This window comes from Cervus canadensis, chromosome 8, assembly GCF_019320065.1.
Source record: "Cervus canadensis isolate Bull #8, Minnesota chromosome 8, ASM1932006v1, whole genome shotgun sequence".
NCBI classification, from domain to species: domain Eukaryota; kingdom Metazoa; phylum Chordata; class Mammalia; order Artiodactyla; family Cervidae; genus Cervus; species Cervus canadensis.
Window position 1 is genome coordinate 79,615,873 of NC_057393.1, and position 21,614 is coordinate 79,637,486.

Consider the following 21,614-nt stretch of genomic DNA (forward strand, 5'->3'; position numbering starts at 1 on the left):
TTAGTTTGAGTAGTAGTGCCAAAGAGGCATTTGCAAGTAAACTCCATTTTGGTCATTCGGACAAGTACAAAGATTTATTAACAACAAATCTGTATTTAAAAAAAACAAAACTAAGAATACCTCAGGCTCCATCCCTACTAAAGTAGAACTTGGATTACTCTGAAAGTCTCATTCATCTTTTCTATTTGCCTTGTGACTCTGAGACAAGAAGAGAGTATTAAAGATAGTTCATCCTACAGTACTGATCCCTACATAATATGACCTTTCCAGTTCCTACTCAAACATTTGATTCTATAATTTTATGGAACTACTAATAAACTTTTCAAACATCACTTCCAGAATGCTTACACTGCAGGATGCCAAACTAACATCTGCAATAAGAGTAGCCTACTGTCTTCTGCAAAATACAAGCAATTCATTTAATCTGAATATTTATTTTCAAAGTTCTAGTCTGTATAATCTTCCTAAATTTTCTGTGCAGAATAATTTCTTATTAAGTTTTCAAAAACTTAATATATAATTTTGAGTTCATTTAAACAAAATCACAAAAATTATTAGGAAAACAAAGCCTGTCAGTAGACCAAACATGAAGTACAAACATATGTGAGGGAGGGAATTACAACTTTTTATTTCTTGAGCAACTGATGAATATTCCAATGATACATGGATTCTTTAACATGTTATTGAATAAGTGTTTTGTAGATATTTAGCAATACTGATTACGAAAAGGCAGTGTGCATTCAACAAATACTTTGAGTACCTACTGTGTGTCCAGGTACTGCAATGAATGAGCCGCACTCCCCACCCCCCAGCAAATTCATATGTTAAAATCCTAAACCCCAATATGGCAGTATTAGGAATCAGGGCCTTTGGCAGCTAATCAGTTCATGAAGGTGGAGCCCTCTTGAATGGGACTTGAATGAGAAAACAAAAGTGAAGTCGTTCAGTCATATCTGACTCTTTGTGACACCATGGAATACAGCCTGCCAGGCTCCTCTGTCCATGGGATTTTCCAGGCAAGAATACTGGAGTGGGTTGCCATTTCCTTCTCCAGAGGATCTTCCTGACCCAGGGATTGAACCCAGGTCTCCTGCACTGCAAGCAGACTCCTTACCGTCTGAGCCAGCCAGGGAAGCCCTATCAGAGAACAAAGTAGCCCTCTTTCTGCTTTGTGAAGATAAAATAAGATACAGCCTGGAAGAGGGTCCTCACCATAACCCAACCAGGCTGGCATCCCGATCTCAGACTTGAGAAATATACTTGTTATAAGTCACTCAGTCTGTCACTTGCTCAGTTGCATCTGACTCTTTGTGACCCCACAAACTGTAGCCCACCAGGCTCCTCTGTCCATGGGATTTTCCCGGCAAGCATACTGGAATGGGCTGCCATTTCCTCCTCCAGGGGATCATCCAGACTCAACGATCTAATCTGCATCTCTTCCGTTGCAGGCAGATTCTCTGCCTCTGAGCCACAGGGGAAGCCCTCAGTCTACAAGTACTTTATTATAATTGCCCAAACTGACTAAGAGAGGCATAGTGCTAGGGGTAAGTAAGGTCAGATGGATTAATTCTGACAAATGTTTCTGGAGAAAGCTAAACTTATGGTACATGGATTTCAGCAAGATAAATGGCAGGAACATCAATATCATTATAGATAAAGCAGGAAATTGTGCCAAAGGCAGCCTGTAGCACAATAAAAAGAGTCAAATCATAGCTACTTAATAGCTATGTAAACTTGAGCATAACACTTAACCTTTCTGGGCTTGGTCTGTAAAAAGAAATGGTTTGTCTGGATGACAAAAGATAAACTAAAAATATACACATACAGACAAAGATAAACTTAAAATACACACATTAAACAGACACACATGCACACACATTCTTATTTTTTGGAGGACAAACTTGATTTAAATGCACATGGCCTTTAATTCAACAATTTGCAATTCCGTGTTTAAGATTCTAAACTATAGAAATATTTATACTAATATATGAAGTCAATGCATAAGATGTTTGCTAGTGTTATGAGCGTGAGTGAGTGTTATTCGCTCAGTCTGACTCTTTGTGATCTGACGGACTGTAGCCCACCAGGCTTCTCTGTCCATAGAATTCTTCAGGCAAGAATACTGGAGTGGGTAGTCATTCCCTTCTCCAGGGAATCTTCCCAACTCAGGGATCAAACCCAGGTCTCCTGCACCGCAGGCAGATTCTTCACCGCCTGAAATCCAGGGATATAACAGCTAACTAAAAGCAATTTAAAGTCCTTCAATAGGGGAAAGGTTTAGTAAACTGCAGACTGTCTACCAGAAAACAACAGAATGTCTATCTAAAAGGGATGACATTAAATAAATAAATAAATAAAAGGGATGAAGTAGATCCAAATGAGGCTCACATAGATAATATCTATACAATGGTGTTAACAATCTACAAATACTTCTTTCAGGTTTTGTCTGTATAACAGTCTTGGGAGCCAGATGGCGTGAGTTCACACATCTGCTCTATCACTTTCTAACTCATCAATACAAACAAATTCCTGAATCTCTATAAACTTCAGTTTTCTCATCTGTTAGGTGGGGACAGTTATAGAATCTACCTTAGAGTGTTATTGTACAAATTAACTAAGCAAAACGTGCCAGTCATTAAGTGTTCAATAAGTGTTAGGTATTATTTCCCATTACACAAAGTTTTGCTTTGTTGTTGCTGTTAATGGGTAAACCTATCAATCTTTTCCTGCACAACTTCTCAATTTTGGCTTCCCTACCAGAAATAATTCTAGTGTAAAATTTATTTCCTCAAATAGTCAATTCTTACAATTTATTAAATAATCCATGCTCTTGACACTAACTTGAAATGCCCCTTTAATCAAAGCAAAATTCCTACATATATGGAAGTCTATTTCTGGCCTCTAAATTAGAGGTTAGCAAACATTTTAGGTAAAGGGTCAAGCAGTAAATATCACAACAAGTCAACTCTGCCTTGCAGCACAAAGGCAGCCATAGAAAATGAGTAAATGAATGGTAGAGGTGTGTTCTAAAGGATGCTGAAATTTTAACTTCATATAATTTTCATGTTACAAACTATTCTTTTTTTCCCCAAGCTCTTAAAAATATAAAAGCCACTCTCAGGTCACAGATCGTGCTAGGTGGTCAACCAGACTTGGCAACTCATGCTCTAAACCCTTACAGATTTTTACATTCTTAAAAATGTTTTATATTTTTAAAATTCCACAAAACAAATACATGTAATAAAAAGGGTAAACACAATATAGAGGCTTACAGTGACACCTATCTTTCTAACCCAGAGGCCGGGTTCCCCTCTCTAGTTTTTGTGTATTCTTCTAAATCCACTGACATTACTAACATCTCAGCAGAAATAGTTACATGTGTATACGTAACTTTCCACATGTGAATTCATCTTCAGGATAAATCCCTGGAAATGGAACTTTCCAGCTGGGACAAATTTCCATAAAGCATTCATTTCAACAGTAAATGGTCAGTTATCTATAGCTTCTCCCTTACTCGGGATAAACCTTCCAACATGCTTTATCTATTATCCACCTTCCCAACTAACTTTAAAATCATGTCAAATATCTGTTCCAGATTACAGACTTAAAAACTATATACTCTGGTTTAAGAATTCTTCTTTTGCATTACATTAAACTTCTTAGCTAGTTAGCAATGCCTTGGAGTAAAGAAATACATTTTACTGTTTTCTTTGATTACTGTTTCTTGAATTCCACATGTATTTTTCTTGGATTAATTTTTCATTTGGTATAGTACATCCTGAGACATTCCAAGTGGGTCTGGGTAAAAATGATTTTATTTGGCCACTACTTTGAATGAGAGTTTGGTGAGAAATAAGATTCTGAATTCAAAACATGTCCAATGGGGGGGAAATGCTCAATGAGAGCTTTTCCAGGGGAGGAGCCACAAAGCATGGCATGTGCAATCTTAGCTCCCCATCCAGGGATGGAACCCTTGCCGCCTGAAGTGGAAGCCTGACTCTTAACCAATGGACCACCAGGGAAGTTCTTTTTCCAACACTCTATGTTTTAATATTCAAGAACTGACTGTGTATTTTCAGGCCAGCTGGTATATATTCAGTAGGTATGTGACTGTGCTGACTGTGCTCAGCTGCTCAGTCATGTCCGACTCTGCAACTCCATGGACTGTAGCCCGCCAGGCTCCTCTATCCATGGGATTGTCCCAACAAGACTACTGGAGTGGGTTGCCATTTCCTCCTCTGGGGATTTCCCCACCCAGGGATCGTACCCACATCTACAACGTATCCTGCACTGCAGGCAGATTCTTTACCACTGAACCACTGGGGAAGCCATACCTTCCCAAATCTGGGCATATCAATATTTATATTAAAGTTTTCTTTTTCTTACGTGAACTCCATTGCCTCAGGTCTAGTCCTTTGTGTTTTGTTCAGTCAGGGCTATCTTTTATGTGCTACCCATTTCCCACAAATGTTTAGTGATCTTTGTGGTCTGTTTCCATTATAAATGTATCACTATCTCAGCACAGGTAGAAATCACTGTACTCCTGTAGTAAATTCACATTTGTAACTAACCTTATAATTCAATTTTACATTTATACCCAGAACTTTGTGCAGTATGACAACAACAACGTTAAGTGTTTTGACTTGCAATCCTATTTTTAGTGACCTTCTTTCAGTGTTTCATTTCCCCTAACAACCACTAACTTGAGTAACACAGTTCTTACCTAAGTGTTATACAACAAGCTTCAGGGACAAAACGGAACCAGCTCTATCTAACAGACTTACCTAACGGACAGTTAAATAATGACAGTCACAGATGTGCAATCCAAGCAGTAAATAATATGATAATAAATCACTTAAGTCTTGAAAATATTAATGGTTATGCTTTTTACCAATCTTTAATGTTACAAAAGTTAACAAATTGTATTTTTTAAAAAGGAAGACTCCATGATGGTTAAAAAGTAATTTTCCATCTACTTTATGATTTAGCCATTCCACAGCTGACAGAAATACACAGATGTTTACCAAGACGTCTGTAAGAATGTTCATAGCACTCTTCAAAATACACAATATAGAAAAGCTGGAAACAAAAAGATCAACCAACAGAGCAGTCGTATAATCATGCAATGGATTCTACACAACAATAAAAAAGAACAAACTACTGATACATGAAACATTATGGGTGAAACTCATAAGCAGTATGCGGATTCCATACTGTATGATTCCATTAATATAAACCCCCAACTAAACAAAACTAATAGATGACAGAAATCTGAATACTGATGGGGGGGTGTGGGTACAGGGGTATAACTGACTTAGAAGTAGCAGGGGGAAACTCCTGGAATATGGAAACGTTCCATAGGTATAAAATATGATGTGGCTGGTGGTTGCAAAACTTAATAAATACATAAAAGTTCACTAAGCTGTACAACTAAGATTCATGCACTTTATGACTTCATATAATTTTATACTTCAATCAAAAAGTTAAGAAAAAATGTAATTTCCAAACTGATGGACTAAAATTGTGTTTATGTCAAAATTCTCTGAGCCACAAATACTGGATATCCAAAATCCTTTTTACATTCTTTAAATCATAAGACAATTTAAAACAAACGGTATCAGAATAATACGAAACCAACGTTAACATTCTCAGTCATAAGATACTTGGGAGTCCTACTTCCACATTTGAAGTACTATTCTAATACAACATTAATTCCAGCAAAAATGAAGGCCCAGGTCCTGAGAACCATCAACGATAGTTAAATATCCAAACCGCATATAAATCTGAAAAGCAGGCTGAAGGATAAAAGCTTGAGATTTACAATCAAATTTTCATTCTGCCAATAACATCATCATCAACAAAAGCCTCACTATGGCGTTTACAAATTATTCCTCTGCAAGTTGCTCTGGAATAGTATAATTTTCAAGATGAAGTCTGAAAATGCAAGAGGTTTCCCGTCCCTTGGTCTCCTCGGCCCCACTAATTGCTCCACAAATGTGCGTCTTTCAAAGGTGCCTAGGTCTGGCAGAAAGCGAGGCTGCCGCCAGAGAATACTAATTTAACGCAATAAACAGGTAACAGCTGACTACAAAGTTTATCCACTCAGGGGAACAGAGACAGTGGTGTACTGGTTTTTTAAAAAAGTGATAAAAATAAAACACGCAAACCAACGGTCTCTGGCAGCGCTGTTCATAAAAAGACAACTCAAACCACTCCGAAAAACCGCGGCTTTTCCTGACACGGGAGCCGACTCCGGAGGGCTTGTCGGTGCGGCGACCCCCGCGGACAGGATCCCCCCCGGAAAGCTCGTCCGTGAGGTGACCCGACCAGGACGGAGACCCACAGTCCGGGACCCGCGCTCTGGAAGCTGCAGGCGGGTGAGCCAGGAGGCCTGGGTACTCACCGCGTTCACCCATCTGCTCACGGCGGCCGCTGCCCCCCCGCCAGCTCCCCAGCCGCACGCACTCCTGGGCGGCGCCCGGCTCTCAGAGGCCGCCACCTCCTCACCTCCCACCCTCCGGGCGCGCCGCCTCGCCGCCAACCTCCACTTCCGGCGCGCGTGAGGAAATGGAGCAGCCGCAGCGGAGCGATCTCGCCAGGCCCACGCCCGCCCCGGCCCCGCCCCCGCCTCGGCCCCGCCCCCGCCCCATCCGCGCCCAGTGCTTGGCAAAGAAAGCGCAATAATTAGCATCCAGTACTGATTATAATCCGTGATCTGTTACACATATGCCTGTATGCGTGGCCGCGCGTGTGTAGCTCAAAAAACGACTTGTGGAGGCTAGGAGAGTGCGGGAGGCAGGAAACTGCTTTTGCCCGAGCAAGCGTCTACAAGGACGGGAGTACCAGCTTGGTCCGGACGGCTGGCTTTGCAAAAGGGAGGGACTCAGCAGAGGATGGCAGCGCTGATCCTGCCCGGGTGCCCTGACCTGGGAGACCGAGGGGGCAATAAGTGCCTGCGTGGGCAGTGAGGGGAGGACTGACAGGTCGCCAGAGGTGTCTGAGCATCCTTAGGAGTGCTGGGCTGCGTGTTTAACCCCAGCGAAGAAGCCCTGGCTGCCAGTCACTCCATTTCTTTGGCCCTTAATTTCCTTGTATGTGAAAGGAGGGGATTGGGGTAGATTTTATGGAAAATGACTTCAAGATCTTACATTGCTTGACTTCAGTGGGTGCGGGGGAAAAAGCCCTCCCTGACATTCTCTCGCTCAATTGCTGTTCCAGAGACATCCCGAAGGCACTCTGTCAGTCCCCAAGCTGAGCAGTAGAGGAGATACCGGGCATCTGCCTTTGTCTGGGCAGGACAGGACTGTGCTAAGAGGGCTTAAGTCTCTTATCTGGGCTCTGCTTTCCCCATTTGGTTACCTTGGCAGGCTTCGTGGACTTAGCCTCTTCAAGCATCAGTTTTCTCAACTGTGTTATGGGGACAATAACACAGCATGTACTTCCTAAGATTGTTGTGAGGATTAAACGAAATTTTGTATTTGAAGTGTTTGGCACTGTGCCTAGCAGGTATGTGGTAGGCAGAACTCATGGTTATCATGAAGTGCATTAGTTAGAGCAGAAGTCTGGGGTGACTGGGGAGTGCATACTGTAGGAGTGGTGATGTTATGTGTGTTAGTCGCTCAGTCGTGTCCAACTCTTTGTGACCCCATGGATTGGGGCCCATCAGGTTCCTCTGTCCATGGAGTTTTCCAGGTAAGAATACTGGAGTGGGTTGCCATTCCCTTCTCCAGGGGATCTTCCCAACCCGGGGATCGAACCCAGGTCTCCCATATTGCAGGCAGACTCTTTGCTTCTAGGGAAGGTCACACTAGGTGGTGTTCTGAGGGGTTTCCTAATGACTGCTGTCCTTACTGGATGATGTTGTTGGGATGTCTTTTAACCCGTATGTTCTCCTTGGATATGGCCTGTGGAAAATCCCATGGCTAAGAGAGTCTGGAAGTCTACTTCTAAGCCAGGCTTGTACAATATCCAGTCTCTATCCAACTTCAAGGTCTCATTCTGCTCTCATATAATTTTTGAGCAAATGAAAACAATTACAGTTCTGACATCCTTTCCCCTTCAACCTGACTCAAGAGTAAAGAATTCATCTAGTTATAGACTCCATGGGTCTCTAAGCTTCTGAAAATAAGGGTCATGTCTTCTGTCTCCTGGAACTTTGAACACAGTGGTCAATAATATATATCGAATTCATTAAAATAACACGTAATGATCCCTCTCTTTTCCAGAATCTTACCATTTGACCAGCTTCTAGAGCAGATGACATGCCTGATTACATTTTCTGCCTGCCATAACTAAACTTTGGTCTGGTTGCCTGGTCATGCTCTAGGGAGAGTCTCTTGATACCCCTATGGAGTAGGTTATGCTTTTCAGTTTACAACAGGGAAAATGGAAATTCAAAAGAAACTGTAGAGGCTCTCTCAGCACAGGATCTGGCATGAAATCATAGCAGTGTGTCATTTCTTTAAAACTGCTCTTTGAATCCTCTATTAGAATTGTTTTAAAAATAAAATTGAGGTTCTGCCATCGATGAATTTAAATTGTAAGCTTATTAACTGCCAAATCATACACTAAATGTATGTAATTTGAATTTAGAAGATAATGCATAATTCAAATTCTATGCTAGACAATGGATGATATAAGTTCAGTTCAGTTCAGTTCAGTTGCTCAGTCGTGTCCAACTCTTTGTGACCCCATGAATCACAGCACGCCAGGCCTCCCTGTCCATCACCAACTCCCGGAGTTTACTCAAACTCATGTCCATAGAGTCGGTGATGCCATCCAGCCATCTCATCCTCTGTCATCCCCTTATCCTCCCTCCCCTAATCCCTCCCAGCATCAGGATCTTTTCCAATGAGTCAACTCTTCCCATGAGGTGAAAAAGGATTGGAGTTTCAGCTTCAACATCAGTCCTTCCAATGAACACCCAGGACTGATCTTCTTTAGGATGGACTGGTTGGATCTCCTTGCAGTCCAAGGGACTCTCAACAGTCTTCTTCAACACCATAGTTCAAAACCATCAACTTTTCAGTGCTCAGCTTTCTTCACAGTCCAACTCTCACATCCATATATGACCACTGGAAAAACCATAGCCTTGACTAGACGGACCTTTGTTGGCAAAGTAATGTCTCTGCTTTTTAATATGCTATCTAGGTTGGTCATAATTTTCCTTCCAAGGAGTAAGCATCTTTCAATTTCATGGCTGCAGTCACCATCTGCACTGATTTTGGAGCCCAAAAAATAAAGTCTGACACTGCTTCCACTGTCTCCCCATCTATTTCCCATGAAGTGATGGGACCAGGTGCCATGATCTTAGTCTTCTGAATGTGAGCTTTAAGCCAACTTTTTCGCTCTCCTCTTCCACTTTCATCAAGAGGCTTTTTAGTTCCTCTTCACTTTCTGCCATAAGGGAGGTGTCATCTGCATATCTGAGGCTATTGATATTTCTCCCAGCAATCTAGATTCCAGCTTGTGCTTCCTCCAGCCCAGCGTTTCTCATGATGTACTCTGCATAGAAGCTAAATAAGCAGGGTAACAATATACAGCCTTGATGTACTCCTTTTCCTATTTGGAACCAGTCTGTTGTTCCATGTCCAGTTCTAACTGTTGCTTCCTGACCTGCATACAGGTTTCTCAAGAGGCAGGTCAGGTGGTCTGGTATGCCCATCTCTTTCAGAATTTTCCACAGTTTATTGTGATCCACACAGTCGAAAGCTTTGGCGTAGTCAATAAAGCAGAAATAGATGTTTTTCTGGAACTCTCTGGCTTTTTCGATGATGTTGGCAATTTGATCTCTGGTTCCTCTGCCTTTTCTAAAAGCAGCTTGAACATCTGGAAGTTCACAGTTCACGTATTGCTGAAGCCTGGCTTGGAGAAATTTGAGCATTACCTTACTAGCGTGTGAGATGAGTGCAATTGTGTGGTAGTTTGAGCATTCTTTGGGATTGCCTTTCTTAGGGATTGGAATGAAAACTGACCTTTTCCAGTCCTGTGGCCACTGCTGAGTTTTCCAAATTTGCTGGCATATTGAGTGCAGCACTTTCACAGCATCATCTTTCAGGATATGAAATAGCTCAACTGGAATTCCATCACCTCCAGTAGCTTTGTTCCCAGTGATGCTTTCTAAGGCCCACTTGACTTCACATTCCAGGATGTCTGGCTCTAGGTGAGTGATCACACCATCGTGATTATCTGGGTCATGAAGATCTTGTTTGTACAGTTCTTGTGTGTATTCTTGCCACCTCTTCTTAATATCTTCTGCTTCTGTTAGGTCCATACCATTTCTGTCCTTTATTGAGCCCATCTTTGCATGAAATGTTCCCTTGGTATCTCTAATTTTCTTGAAGAGATCTCTAGTCTTTCCATTCTGTTGTTTTCCTCTATTTCTTTGCATTGATACTGAGGAAGGCTTTCTTATCTCTCCTTGCTAATTCTTGGGAACTCTCCCATTCAAATGGGAATATCTTTCCTTTTCTCCTTTGCTTTTCACTTCTCTTCACAGCTTTTGTAAGGCCTCCTCAGACAGCCATTTTGCCTTTTTGCATTTCTTTTCCATGGGGATGGTCTTGATCCCTGTCTCCTGTACAATGTCATGAACCTCCATCCATAGCTCATCAGGCACTCTGTCTATCAGATCTAGTCCCTTAAATCTATTTCTCACTTCCACTGTATAGTCATAAGGGATTTGATTTAGGTCACACCTGAATGGTCTAGTGGTTTTCTTCACTTTCTTCAATTTAAGTCTGAATTTGGCAATAAGGAGTTCATGATCTGAGCCACAGTCAGCTCCAGGTCTTGTTTTTGCTGACTATATAGAGCTTCTCCATCTTTGGCTGCAAGAAATATAATCAGTCTGATTTTGTTGTCAACCATCTGGTGATGTCCATGTGTAGAGTCTTCTCTTGTGTTGTTGGAAGAGGGTGTTTGCTATGAGCAGTGCGTTCTCTTGGCAAAACTCTAGTTCTAAAAGGTCTTGTAGGTCTTCATAGAACTGTTCAACTTCAGCTTCTTCAGCATTACTGGTTGGGGCGTAGGCTTGGATTACCATGATATTGAATGTTTGCCTTGGAAACGAACAGAGATCATTCTGTCATTTTTGAGATTGCATCCAAGTACTGCATTTCAGACTCTCTTGTTGACCATGATGACTACTCCATTTCTTCTAAGGGATTCCTGCCCACAGTAGTAAGTATAATGGTCATCTGAGTTAAATTTACCCATTCCAGTCCATTTTAGTTCACTGATTCCTAGAATGTCGATGTTCACCCTTGTCATCTCCTGTTTGACCACCTCCAATTTGCCTTGATTCATGGACCTAACATTCCAGGCTCCCACGCAATATTGCTCTTGACAGCATTGGACCTTGCTCTTATCACCAGTCACATCCACAACTGGGTATTGTTTTTCTTTGGTGCCATCCCTTCATTCTTTCTGGAGTTATTTCTCCACTGATCTCCTGTAGCATATTGGGCACCTACCAACCTGTGGAGTTCCTCTTTTGGTATCCTATCATTTTTCCTTTTCATACTGTTCATGGGGTTCTCAAGGCAAGAATACTGAAGTGTTTTGCCATTCCCTTCTCCAGTGGACCACAGAATGTGGTCCAATGGGTGATATGGTGGGGCTTATAAAATAAGTAGTTACCTTGGGAAAAATACTAAAGCACAAGTGTGGTATGATTAGTATCAGAAGAATGTAGTTTAAAGAACCCTAAAATCTCCCACCAATCTCTAATTTGAGGATTTTATTTTAAACCATGAAGCTTTCCTTAGCCTGCTTCTGCATTTGTGTGTGTGTGCTCAGTCGTGTCCAACTCTGCGATTCCATGGACTATAGCCTGCCAGTTCCTCTATAACCATGGGATTATCTCAGCAAGAAAACCAGAGTAGGTTGCTGTTTTCTCCTCCAAGGGATCTTCCTGACCCCGGGGTCGAACCCAAATCTCCAGCAATGGCAGGTGGATTCTTTACTACTGAGCCATCTGGGAAACTCAGCCTGCCTTTGAGTCTCTGCCAAAAGTAAGTGATGGGTCTGACCCCCTTTCTATGGCAAACTCTGAATAAATAGCCTTTGCCCGTTTCATTGGGGCAATCTTCATTTGTATCATTTTCCTGGTGGCTCCACCAAGATATGGTCTGCATCATAGTCTGCTTGTTGCCTCAGACTGCAGCCTTCAAGCAGATGTTGTACCTGTGGCTTCCTTGTACCCTGCAGTTCTTCATTTGGGATCTTATCTCTGCTCTCTTATGTTAGATTCCTGGGCTATTTAGTCGCAGTTTGGTACTCAGGTTTTGTTGTTGATTCCCATTTGACTGGCAGCTTTGATAGAATCAGGTCATTCTTTTGCATCCTGTTTGCTGTCTTTTGTGTTTCTATTTTGTGTTGTACTGTCTAAAAGTGTTGTTTGTCAGAAGAAGGAGAGTTATGGTGTAGAACACAGGCAGAGCCTCCTCGACCTGTGAGTCTAGGGTTCATCCACTAGGACAAACTTTATTGCAGTTGCCAGTAAAACTGAATGAGGTTCTTCCATCTCAATTATGTGTCCTGAGAGACATGAGGCGTACAGCATGACATTCCTACCTGATGTTGCCAGTTCTCAAAGTGTTCCCTAAGTCTAACTCCTCTCCTCCTCTAGGAAACCTCCTGCTTCTTATATTGTTTCTTTGCAACACCAGTCAACTCTTGGGTCTATCTCTCTAAATGGCATAACTTCACCAAGGATGCTCTGGGCCTTCAGCGACCACTCTGAGGAACACTGAACAAGTTTGTTCATTTGAGAAATGCATTTGAAATTATGCACCAAAAAATAACGGGGAACAGAATCAACCTGCTTATGAGTAGAGGAGTCCTCTGGAATCTCACAAATAGTTCCCAGTACTCTGGTGTATATTTGATATTGCATTATTTTTGGTGCATTCCCCAGATAAATACTGAAACTGAACCTGACACTCTATGGGGTCACAGTTCCACTGTTATGGGAAAATAATCAGAAGAGAACCTATTAAAGTTCATATGCTGCTGCTGCTGCTAAGTTGCTTCAGTCATGTTTGACTCTGTGTGACCCATAGACAGTAGCCCACTAGGCTCCGCCATACCTGGGATTCTCCGGGCAAGAACACTGGAGTGGGTTGCCATTGCCTTCTCCGAAAGTTTATGCAGATCCTGCCAAACCATTGCTTAAACTTCCCCAATAATCCTTGAAACTGTAAGGGATAGTAAGGGATCCAACTGATAGTTGAAAGTCTTAGATCCAAAGGCCTGCTCATACCCTGCCATTGTAATATGCCCACATTAAGAGGACAGGTTTAAGACTGCAGGACCATCAATAAAATTATTACTTCTCACTTCTTAACTCAAATACCATCCTGTTACTCCTCACTTAACTCAAATACCATACTTTCTGTAGTGAATCTTTGCTTAGCTTTTTCAGTGTGCTTCTAGATCAAGACAATCAATTGCTTTCTTTGTGTGTGCATGGTAAAATATACATAACATAAAATTCACAATTTTATCCATTTTAGAGTGCACAGTTCAGTGGCATTAAGTACATTCACATCCTGATGCAACCATCACCACCATCTCTAGAAGTTTTTCATCACCCCAAAACTGAAACTCTACCAATTAAACACTAACTTGCCACTTTCCCTCCCCCCGCCACTGGCAACCACCACTTGACTTTCTGTATCTAAGAATTTGACTGCTGTAAGTACTGCATGTAAGTGGAATAATCTAGTGTTTGTCTCTGTGATCTGTTTTATTTCACTTAGCATAACTTTTTCAGGCTTCATCCATGTTGCAGCACATGTCAGAATTTCATGCTCTTTAAGGCTGAATAATAACAGTCAATATCTTTTCTGCCTTCATCTGGGAGGGAATATGTTATAGCAGCGAAACTTTAGGGCATCAATCCTTGGGTTCATGTTTCACAACTAAGAAGTAATCTGGAATTCCACATAATTGGAAGGCTACTCCAATAGAGGACCTCAAACTGAGGATTCGGAGACCTCCAAAAGTGGCTGATCTTCAGAAGCAGGGAGCTGACTCAAGACCTTTAGAACAAGCAGACGACCTAGGATAATGCACAAGATATAGGATAGTTCTCCCCAAGATGTTAGATCAAAACCCTGTCTAATTCTTGTGTTTGTTTTATTGGCTTTTAAATTCTTATTCTCATTTTCTGTAGATCGCTGGTTGTCATATACCAGTAATGACCCTTTTCCTCTCCTGTCTTTTCTCTATTATTCAATGGTTATGTCAGAACATACTCATTCTAATGCCATTGATAGATTATCCCAAGAAGTAGCCACTGCCCTAGATCTTAAACTGACTGCTGAATCTACTCTCCATCTTGAGACCCCCTGTGATGAAAATCACAAGGAAGCTATCATCTCATCAAAGGAGACAATAAGAATTACAGTTGATGGCAGCTCCATTTGCAGCAACATGGAAAACAACCTTAAACAAGTTCACCTGTGACTTTCCTTGTGTCCTGTTTTATCAGGGGAAAAAAAAAAACAACAGTTATTACAATTTAGGTAATTGCCAGACCTTAGGTAATTCTAAATTTGAATTCAATGACTTTCAGAGGGTGATAAGTCAAATATCTGCCACCTGTAAAAGACCAATAGCGATCCAAACATGTAGTGCAACTCATGTAAGCCCTGGTTCCAGCCTTCTGTTGTGACTTCTTTCCTAGATCTCCATTGTCCTTACCAGATGTTACATCTTTTGTAATCAGGATGCCTGGTTCTGTTTGCTTTGGGCTTCCTTGGTGGCTCAGCAGTAAAGAATCCACCTGCAATGCAGGAGACACCAGAGACCCCTGGATCGGGAAGATCCCTTGGAGGAGAGTATGGCAACCCACTCCAGTTTTCTTGCCTGGAGAATCCCACAGACAGGGCAGCCTGGTAGGCTACAGTCCATAGAGTTGCAGAGTCAGACACGACTGAAGTGACATAGCATGCATGCACGCAACATCTCATGCAAGTTAGGAATAATATTCCAAGACTTGTCTGTACAAAGTCTCTAAATGAACAAGGCTGAAAATTCTGAATTCCAAAACAAAGCCAGCCTTGATTATGCAGCACTCAACCTGGGGGAATTTCTGTCTCATTGTTTATATGATCAATTATAGCAGTGTTCCATCAGTAGAAATCATGAATGTAGGTTTGTAAGAAACTTATCACTAACTCTGGCAAAAGACATTAGCAGTACCGCCTCTTCCCCAGATGGAACACAGATCAGTCCCAAATGACAAAATTACAGTATTAGGAATGGCACAGATCATGACTAACCAACAAGAAATCTAAAGCAATTATTGCCTAATAATTGGCCTATGGCCCCAAGCTCAGGGATAACTGCCCCTCAGAAAGGAACTCCAAGAAGCGCTTTTCCAGAAGGCTGGGACAGGGAGTTCGCAGGATGTGGGGAAAGCAAGCCTCCTTTGGGGAAGAAGAGGCAGCCACCCGGCGTGTGTTTGCAAGCCTCTATTTGGAAGGAACAGGTTTGCTTATGCAACAGGAGACCTCCAGATCTGCTCAGAGGACAAAAGTTCCAGAGGCAGAGCCGTTTATCTCCCCTTCCCTTTGAGATCTTTGCAAAGACATTCCAAGCTGATAGCGGTAACTCTCATGAAGAAGCAAGCAGTGGGAGTGTGTTTGACATGACTGGGTGCCTTCCTGGGCTCAGCTCCTCAAGGGGCCTTTCCTCTCGAAGTAGGCCCCATGTCCCCTTGGGAAGGGGGTTGGGTCCTCTTCTCTCCACACTGCCAAAGGGTGGAGCAAACCTAGCTCTGTCAGAGGTAAGAAAAGAGCAATTGGATGGATTTTCAAGCTCTTGCTAGGCTGCACCACTTCAGGGCCCACTCGAGCGAAAGAGGTGCCCTGTGGCCCCTAGGTGGGGAATGCAGGTTCACACACAGGGTGTGTTCCCATCAAAGCCAAGAATTTTCCTGACAGACCTAGGCTCACTAGAGCTCTCCTACAGAGCAAAGGGGACGGAAGAGATGTGTGGAGGTGGCTCTGCCTTACCTTGTGAGTGTGGGGCTACTCCCTATGGCCCTAAGCTCAGGGATAACTGCCCCTCAGAAAGGAACTCCAAGAAGCACTTTTCCAGGAGGCTGGGACAGGGTGTTCGCAGGATGTGGGGAAAGCAAGCCTCCTTCAGGGAAGAAGAGGCAGCCACCCGGCGTGTGTTTGCAAGCCTCTATTTGGAAGGAACAGGTTTGCTTATACAACAGGAGACCTCCAGATCTGCTCAGAGAAGTTTCAGAGGCAGGGCTGTGTACCTCCCCTTCCCTTTGCGATCCTTGCAAAGACATTCCTAGCTGATGGCGGTAACTCCCATGAAGAAGCAAGCAGTGGGAGTGTGTTTGACATGACGGGGTATCTTCCTGGGCTCAGCTCCTCAAGGGGCCTTTCCTCTCGAAGTAGGCCCCGTGTCCCCTTGGGGAGGGGGTTGGGCTTTCTTGCCTCCATACTACCAAAGGGGGGAGCAAAGCTAGCTCTGTAGGAGGTAAGTAAAGTGCAATTTAATGGATTTTCAAGCTGTTGCTAGGCAGCACCGTATCAGGGCCCCCCCAGAGAGAACAGGCGCCCTGTGGCCCCTAGGTCGGGTATGCAGATTCACACACAGGGTGTGTCCCCACAGGAGCCAAGAGTTTTCCTGACAGGCCGAGGCTCACTAGAGCTCTACAACAGAGCAAAGGGGTGGAACAGACGTGTGGATGTGGCTCTGCCTTTCCCCTTGAGTGTGGGGCCCATCCATAAGGCCCCAGGCTCCAGGGGAAATTGACCTCGCCCTCGCCTTAACCCTAGCCCTACACCCTAACCCTAACCTGACACCTTCACCCTTCAGCCCTCACCCTCACCCACATACCTAACTTCTAACCCCTAAGCCACAATGTAACCCACACCCTAAACCACACCCTTAACCTAACCCACATCCTCCCCCACACCCTGCTCACACCCTCAACCCTAGACTTACCTTTCAAAGTACCACCTGTATCATCTTCAATTTCGGCACTTCTCATGCATCACAAAAGACAAGGGAGTCATATTTCAAATGTGGATCCAAGACCCATTAACCGCATAACAGGAATATAAACACTGAACACATCATTTAAATCACTCCACCATCAAATACCTCTCTACCACATATCCTATCAATAACAGTGGAACACATGTATGTCATACATGTTGTAACATAGAAATCTTATACCCAACAGTAATCTGGGTAATTATATACATAAGATATATTTAAACCATAAATGTCTAAACAAATTCCAGTTTTTATGATGGTTTCAATCCTCACAAAAGTAGGATTAACAGCACTTTTTTCCACTAGGATCCAAAGCACTGTGCAGAATGACAGTACAAATGTCATGCTCATCATTGACAATGAAAATCTTAATTATGACCATCAGAAAAAAGGTCAGCATGGTTGCTCTAACAGATTTTTAAGTGTTCTAATACAAGTTCTACCCAAATCCATAAAGAAAGACATACGCATAGGAAACTACAAATTGAAAGCAAGTCTATTCAGATAAATGTTGGACATCATCTGTATTAATGTTTAAGGCATAAACAACTTCAGACATTCTTCAAATTCACAGAACGACAATAAGAAAGTATGGCGACACACAATCCATTCAGTTTTATAAACTATCAATGAATAACCTCACAAGGAATTTAAAAACAGATGACATTTCAAATGTCATTTTCAATATTTAATAGCTTTGATCTATGAACAAGACTGTAAGACAGAAAATTAAACAAGTATGACCGAAATAAATGAAGTAAGTCCTCAATAGATATGAAAACATCCCATAGTAGTGAAATGAATTAACATAGTTATTAGGACTTCAATGCAAAGACACACCTCCAGATTTGATGTGATCAGAATTAATATTTGGCAAAAAATACAAAAGCTGATTTTAACAGTCATATTATTTTTCTTTGTACCCCTAAAAAGAAAAACAAACTTGAAAAACAAAATCGAACTTGGAGACTCCCATTTCCCAATGTCGTATGTCCGTATACAAAGCAACAGCATGTAAAACTTTGTAATACTACCATAAACATATGCATTTAAATGAAATTGGATGAAATACCCTCAAATAAACACATACTTCTAGACTCAATGTTTCACAAGGCAGATAACATTCAACTAATGAAACTGAGATGGTAACAGGCAGGAAGGCCAGGTGTCTCCAAAGGGAGGAAATAGGCTGCAAGTGTCAGACGTCTATTTTTTATCTCTCTCTTAAGAGGCAGCAGGAAATAAGCTAGTGTTATCTTTTTTCCCCTTCTCTATACAAATTTAAAAAGACGTTTTCTCTTAAAATTCTGTGTTGCCATAATGACACCTGATTCCACCTGAACTTAACTTTTCCCAAACCTTGAGCTAACCAAGGCATTTTTCTTATGGAAATGTTTGCCTTAAGCTATGTTAATGTACTATGTATTTACCCTAGACTATCTTCAAATCGGTTCTGCCTAAAGCCTCAGAACTGACTTGACAAACCAGTATGTTTTACTCATACTTTGTTCTCCTAATCTATGTTAATGAAGCTATATATTTGCTTGGAAATCTGCCTTTCTCCAAGATTCATGTCAATCGTTTTATGGCCCAGGATGACTCACCTGGTGCCACTGGTATCTCCATGTATCTTGTGGGTGAGGGGCCTGCTGCCATTCTCTGAGTTTTGAGACATTTCCTTTCTCTAATTAGTAGACTGCTAGTAGCTATATAACATCTGGTTAAAGACTAGCAGGGGGGCACTCTTTCTGTCCCCTTCTGATGTCTATGTCAGAAGCTCTTTCATACTTTAATAAAACTTTGTGACACAAAAGCTCTGAGTGATCAAGCCTCGTCACTGGCCCTGGATTGAATTCTTCTTTTAAGGAGGTCAAGAATCCCAGCATCTTTCATGGTTCAGCAACAACCTTTCAAAACAATGGTCTTTTCAAAAAATGATGATAGGTGATGAGTATACACATGCATACGAATGAAATGGGACCCATATCTCAAACCACATAAAAATAAATCTTCCCTCAACATAAATATAACACAATCAGCCCTTCATATGCATAGATTCTCCAATTATGAAGTCATACAAACATGGATGTAAAATATCACAATAAATTCCAAAGTTTAAACTTTTAAAAGTGGTGAATATTGACTTTCACCTGCTGGCACTTCTTTACATGTCATCGCCATTATATCAGCTGTTACAATGAATCATGTGCTGTGCTAAGTCACTTACATCGTGTCCAGCTTTTTGGGATCGTATGGACTAGGGCCCACCAGGCTCCTCTGTCCATGGGATTCTCCAGGCAAGGATGCTGGAGTGGGTTGCCATGCTCTCCCCTTCAGGAGATCTTTCTGCCCCAGGGATCGAACCCATATCTCTTACGTCTCTTGCATTGGCAGATGGGTTCTTTACCATTAGCACCACCTGGGAAGCCCCAAGACACATGAACATCAGCGGATTTGGGGATCCATGGGGCATATACAGAACCATTCCTCAAAGAAAACTGAAGAATGACTTTAAAATCTCAAACAAAACATGAGTATACGTGCTCACAACCTTGATGCAGCAAGGGTTTCCTCGATCTGACAAGTGCCATGGACCGATGAAGGACTGTGTGAATAATACTTCAAAGTCGATTTGGCCAACACAGCCTAAGTTGGCTATATTTAGTCCTCAAATGAATAAGAATGTCATTAGTAGTGGTGGTTTCAAATAAGTAGCATGTGAAGCTGTTTACACTTATTGTGATTCATGGTATACCACATCCACAAATTTCAGTAGCATTTGTGCAAAAACCATACATTTCTCTGTGGAAGCTTCCACATGGACTGTTGGGATCAGAGTTCTAACTCATACAGGCATACTTAAGTTTAGGTGGAGCCAGGAGTCGTCATGGCAACATAGAATTTTAAGAGAAACTTCCTTTTAAATTTGTATCCAGAAGAGGAAAAAAGGTAACACTAGTTTGTTTCCTCCCGCTGCTTAAGAGAGAGATAAAAAAATGTTTGACACTTGCAGCCTATTCCCTCTGTGGGAGACCCCTGGCCTTCCTGCCTGTTACCCTCTTGGGGCTTTAGGAAGCAATACCCAAGCTGACCCTAACATACACGTGGAATGACAACGGACTCCAAAGAGCCAAAACAGTCAGCTGAGTCTGCAGCTCAAAGGTCCTCTGGTATGCCGTGCTAAGTCGCTTCAGTTACGTCTGACTGTCAGAGCCCGCCAGGCTCCTCTGTCCATGGGAATTTTCCAGGCAAGAATACTGGAGTGGGTTGCCGTGCCCTCTGCCAGGGGATCTTCCCAACCCAGGGATAGGATTCCTGCATTGGCAGGTAGGTTCTTTACCACTAGCATCACCTGGGGGCAAAAGTGCCTAAATGGAGATCAGGGAAACCCAGTAAGGAGAAGGGACTCAGAGGAAAGGAAGTGAGGGAAGGAGACTCTTGGTCACACTCAGAGAAGCCCAGCAGGTCGTTCTGCAGGTTGTAAGAGGAGGAGGAAGCAGGCTGGAGCTGTGTAGAAGATGAAAGAGGGAACTAAAGCAGGGGCCCCCAAGCTCTATGATCTAATGCCTGATGATCTGAGGTGGAGATGGTGAAATAATAGAAATAAGTGTTCTGTCACTCAGCTGTGTCCAACCCTTTGTAGTCCACCAGGCTCCTCAGTCCATTGAATTCTTCAGGCAAGAATACTGGAGTGGGCTGTCATTTCCTTCTCCAGGAGATCTTCCCGACCCAGGGATTGAACCCTGGTCTCCTGCATTGCAGGCAGACTCTTTACCAACTGAGCCACCAGGGAACAGAAAGAGAAATAGAGTGCACAATAAATGGACTGCACTTAAAACATCCCAAAACCTTCCCCCACCCCTGTCTGTCAAAAATTGTCTTCCAAAAAAACTCCCGAGGTCAAGGAAGGAACTTCAAGTGTACTCAGCTGTCCTAGGTTGCTGGCTTAGGGAGATGCTGAAGCAGGGGTGTCCCAAGAGGTAGAACCACCCTTGCGTGGGGTCCTCAACAGACCTCTGATAGCCTTGGTGATGATAGGAGAGATTTGTTTCATTTTTTAAAAATACCCTTGTGGGATAAACTTAAAACCTAGCAATTCTCTTACAGTCTTCCTAATAACAAGTTTTTCTTCTTTACTGATCTGTGAAGTACCAACTGTTCTAATCACTGTTCTAATACACCTCATAGTGTTGCTGACACTACAGATATAATTATGTGAAATTGACATAAATTCAATAAAAATGATGAATCATCTGCCCTGTGCCCAGCACTTTCCAAGGGTTGGGGAGTACAATGAAAATACTCCGTAAGATGCACAGCTGGTAGGCACATTCTTTCAAAAAGCCTTTTACATTTCCACCAATAGTTTATTATCAATGTCAACACTTGCCACTTAATGACCATGCTGGGTAGGAAGCTCATTAAAAACCCAGGAGCCAGGGTTCCTGGAAGGATATCCCATTCTCCCTTGGACAGTCCTTCACCCTCTCTGGCTCTCAGTTTCCTCATCTGCAAAATCATGGACAACTGACGATAATTCATCCCTGGAACCCAAGCCTACTGAGGGGGAGGGGAAATAT

At 42.5% G+C, this 21,614-nt stretch overlaps 1 protein-coding gene across 7 annotated transcripts in view; it reads right to left on the reverse strand.

Annotated features, from left to right (window-relative positions):
• CSGALNACT2 (chondroitin sulfate N-acetylgalactosaminyltransferase 2) overlaps positions 1 to 6,562 on the reverse strand; it is a 53,015-nt gene extending 46,453 nt beyond the window's left edge. For 3 of the 7 annotated variants that reach the window (XM_043476951.1, XM_043476953.1, XM_043476952.1), the window contains exon 1: positions 6,404 to 6,560. The gene's annotated coding sequence lies outside the window, so the exon portion shown is untranslated. Of the gene's footprint in view, positions 1 to 6,167; positions 6,374 to 6,403 lie in introns of those variants that run through there. The other 4 variants (XM_043476947.1, XM_043476950.1, XM_043476949.1 and 1 more) reach the window with 4 other exon arrangements.
• Between the last annotated feature and the right edge of the window lie 15,052 nt (positions 6,563 to 21,614).